The sequence below is a fragment of a genome, unplaced genomic scaffold, assembly GCF_019419815.1.
Source record: "Pyrus x bretschneideri cultivar Hongxiangsu unplaced genomic scaffold, Pyrus_bretschneideri_v1 Contig210, whole genome shotgun sequence".
Lineage (NCBI taxonomy): Eukaryota > Viridiplantae > Streptophyta > Magnoliopsida > Rosales > Rosaceae > Pyrus > Pyrus x bretschneideri.
This window is the reverse complement of record NW_025999514.1, coordinates 4486-8970: the sequence shown is the minus strand read 5'-3', so window position 1 is coordinate 8970 and position 4485 is coordinate 4486.

Genomic DNA, 4485 nt, shown 5'->3' with positions numbered 1-4485 from the left:
GTGGCTTATCCGCTTGAAATATGAGGGGCTGAGGATCTTCTGTTATCGTTGTGGGAGGCTTGGTCATCCAGTGGCTGCCCGTGCCCGGCAACATCAACGGATTCGGGAACAAGCCGTTTCTTTGACGAGTTGCGTGCTGCCCCTCCCTTCACGAGCATCATCTCTGCTATTCCCACTGGTAAATAAGGTCAAACACGCAACAGGGGCTGATGAAGGGCATTGGAGACGAAAATGGGCTGGGGAAGGTGGTCTTTTTGCCAACTCATAGAATTTTTACCACCTATACCAAATAGGAATAAAAACACTTAAAAATATTTGCATGAGAACACTGTAGTTGCAATAAGAATGCTCATGCAAGGTCGGTCCCACATGGATTGAATGAATTATTTGTATTTAAATTAATTCTTAATTAACTATTTAAAACAAGGTTTGGAAAAGATTGATTTTGGAATTTAAAATAATAAAAACGAATTTAATAGGAATAATTAATTAAATCGACAAAATAAAATAAACTTGAAGAAAACGGTTTTTGAAAATCAAATTGCGAAGCCTAGGGTTCCGCCATCACAATAACAATCCTATGTAACTTTACCAATTACTTATGGATTACACATGCAACTTTGAAGGTTAGGTTTTCCAAATACATATTCTCCTCGTGATATTTACGTAAGAACATATATCTAACATGCAACCCGTCTGTGATATTCAGATCAAATATGAACATGCAAGACTCATTAAGTTTTGTGAAAACCCTTTGCAAAACCTGGCAACCCCTAAGAGTGTGATACTCGGCTTTAGTGAAATTACAATGATTAACCACAAAAAGCAATACTCAATCCTCCAGTCATATTCCAACAGAATTGTTGGAAATGTGCCCTAAAACCAATCATATGATGATACTTTACGGACATTTCACAATGTTAAACTAATCTAGTTTAATATTAAGGGCAAAGATTATTGTTTGAGCCATCTCATATAAATGTTATATGCTTAAACGATAAGTCCAAGGAATATGTGATTGGAAGAATGCGATCTAAAGAAGTTAGATTCATGAGACCATTCTTTCGTTGACACATCCTAAACGTTCCTGATCATAGGATTGTCAATTGGGCATTGACAGTCCGTTAAGATCAGTACGTGCTATGTCTTCTCTCAGGGAGAGTGACTAGTCTCGAGTCATTGGTGTGTGTGACATCAAGACAAGTACGTAGGTGCTCAATAAAGAATGAGTTCACTGAACACGACCAACGAAGAGTTCTCATATTCATGTCACATGAGAACTCATGGTTAGGATAATGCAAATTAGTCTTTTGACCTGAGGCATCACAGTTGTCTTGTGGTTAGGTCCTTAATCTTTGATTATGTCAAAGTCACTCCATCAGGAGGGTGTAAACGGCATCGTTGGGGTTAAGCCACTTAGCCATGGAGACAAGTGAATGCGCAACAAGGGATCTCTAACCTTCAAACTGTTCGAGGGAGAATACTCTATGATATGATTTAGAATCTCTGGCCAGAGTATGAATGAGATGTTGGAATGCGATCCAAATCACATTCAAGGTAATCATATAAGCACAAGACTCACATTGGATAGTAGACATGAATAAACTATCAAACCAAACAATGTGGTCAAGAGTATTGTATTAGAGAAAGACCGTATTGCATTTGTAATCCTAAAACTGAATAGGTTCTCCACCTCTTCTGATTAGCTTGGGTAACCATGACATGCTGCTAGGCGTCAACCATGGTTTGTGGAAGCCCTAAAAGTGTATTATCACCAACGGGAGAATTGAAAGTAAGTTTCAATTCACAATCGATTTGAAAGAGTTTGAATCGCCCACTGCCTCGCTAAAAGGAACCTAATGGATCGTACACCGTGTGAGGTAGAGATTGAAGATTCAACGGAGATGAGTAAGAATAATTAAATGGTTTAATTATTTATGGCAAGGATTAATTAATATGATTATTAATCAAACGAATAAGTTCGTTGAAGACCTCAGGATAGTTTTGGACCTTAAGGCCCAATGGGCTTCGAACGTCAAGTCCATTGACTTAAGTTGTATGACAACTTAATGAATAATGATTCACAAAGGCCCAAATAGCCCAATGAATACCCTAAGGCCGGCCATTTAGAGAAAGAGTGGGTTTTGGACTTATTTACAAGTTTGCCACTCAAATGAATTAAGGTATAAGTGTGACTTAATAGCCAAAATTCATTAAGGGTTGTTTTTGGGGAAATTGGAAAAACACAAACTCTCCTTTCTCTCTAGAAATGGCCGGCCACCCTTGAGGAAAACATCTAGCAATCTTACTTCCTCAAGGTCACTCATTTCTTCTCCAATCTTACCTTGGTGTGGAAACTTAGAGGTTCTCAATTTTGGGAACTTGGAGAAACCTTTTCATCCATCCAAATCCATGGATCTAAGATGCAAGGAATGAAGGCCCTCTCTTTGGGTGATTAGCCTTTGCTTATGCAAAGAGGAATCTACAAAGGTATTGATTTCTCAACTCACTTTGTTTTGAGTTGAGTCTTGGTTCACCTATCTACTAGGCTTTGAAGTTCATGGGTTAAGTTTTGTTTTTGAGTGCATATAAACATGATTCCGCCTTTTAATTGTTAATTGCATGTTGTTGATGTTGCTCAAATGAACTTGTTTTTCATAAATCTTCCTTCAAGTGGTATCAGAGCCTAAGTCTAGTAGTTGGTGAATCCTTTTGGGTTTTGTAGTTCATAGTTTGTGATTTGAATGTTGTAATTGTTACAAGATTTATTCTTGCTTCTTTGAATGTAAATTTTGTTAGAAAATTTGCCATCTCAAATGTTGTAGATGTAGTTCATATGAGCATGAATTTTGGAGCTAAAATTTGGTGCCATGTTTTTGGGGAAATTCGGCCAAATCCAAAGGGTGGATTTTTGGGTTCTTGTTTGACTTGTTAAAAGTGTTTTAAAGTGACTTTTGGAACCCCTATGTACCCTAGTATGGTTGTATGTTATTTCCCTTAAGTTTGAGTGGTTTTGGTATGTTTTTGGGTGAAGAATGTTCATAGAGCTCTTATGGGTTTTCATGGATGTTCTTCATTGTTCTTGATATGTTCTTGCCAAGAACAAAAGGTTTGGTGTTTTGATTCAAAGTTTTGATTTATTTCATAAAGTTTTTGTTTTGAAATATTTCTTATGTTTAAATATATTAGATATTTATTTTGAAAAATATAAAGAAATTTTAGTGGGTAGGTGTGTAATGATTTATTCCATTTCACACACCCCACTTACAAAAACTTTGAAATTTTTATATATACTTTGCTTCAATGGGCGGCCACCCTACTCAACTAGGGTCCTTGTGGGGCTTTTATGCAATTACATCAAGTTTTGATACTTTTGTGTATTTGTAGTTTGACCCAAAGGTTTACGTTTTTACGTAAAGGTCCAAAATCACTAAAAGGACAAATTGTTTTGCTCCTTTAATGAAGTTTTAGCTTTTGTGGAAATTTTTGGGTTCTAGTTGTAATTACATGAAGTAGTGGACTTTTGTGTTTTTACAAAGTGACCCCAAAAGTTTAAGTTTTGCAAAATGGCCCAAAAGTTGAGGTCATAGCATTTTGGCCCAAATTAGGTAGAGAACAAAATTGTTTTGTCTCTTTAAATGAGAATTGGATTTTCATTTCATTTAGCTCCATTTAAATCAATTCTATGGATACAAAAACCAAATGAAAATGTTGCATTCAAGTTTAATTAGTTAAAGCGTTAATTAATTAAAGAAAGGGTGATTATGAACCTTAGCCTACGATAATTGAGCTATGTGAAAGGCCGTTTCAAATTTGTTTGAACCATGGGAATGTGTAGATTAAATTTTGGTTGTAATTTGATATGATCAATTGTTGTAAAAGAGCATAAGCTCTTCTTTACTTTAAAGTAATTTGATTTGATCAATTGTTGTAAAAGAGAATAAGCTCTTATTTACTTTGAAGTACTCATTTCTTGTTTTATTCGATAGGCATGAAATTGGAGTAGTTGGGTCCAACGCCCAATAAGACAACACGCCTTAATGTGATTAAACGCGTAACTAAAATCAATCACCATCCCTAGACCGAGATTCAACACTAGGCTCGTGTTGAATCGAATCAAAGGTTCATAGTCATCCTAAGGCCCTAAGGCAACTATATAGTCCATCAATGAATGCAAATCTTATGTTAGTAGTACCATATAGTCTTGCTTTAAAAACCGTTTTAAAAGCATAGTGGGAGTATTATATACTACTAAATCAATCATATGGACCAATAGTTGTAATAGGACCAAAATGTTTTAATTGGATTAAAATGTATGTTTATATGTGATGAGACCTAAAAACCCTCAACCAAATGATTATTAAGTTGATAAGCGAGAGATGCTTTGAATATCTCTTCGTAGGCCTTCCACCGTGGTGGGCTCCAATCGTTTGTGACTCATGCACCGGCTTCACCCTATAATGGGGAAGTACAAAGTATGTGCTT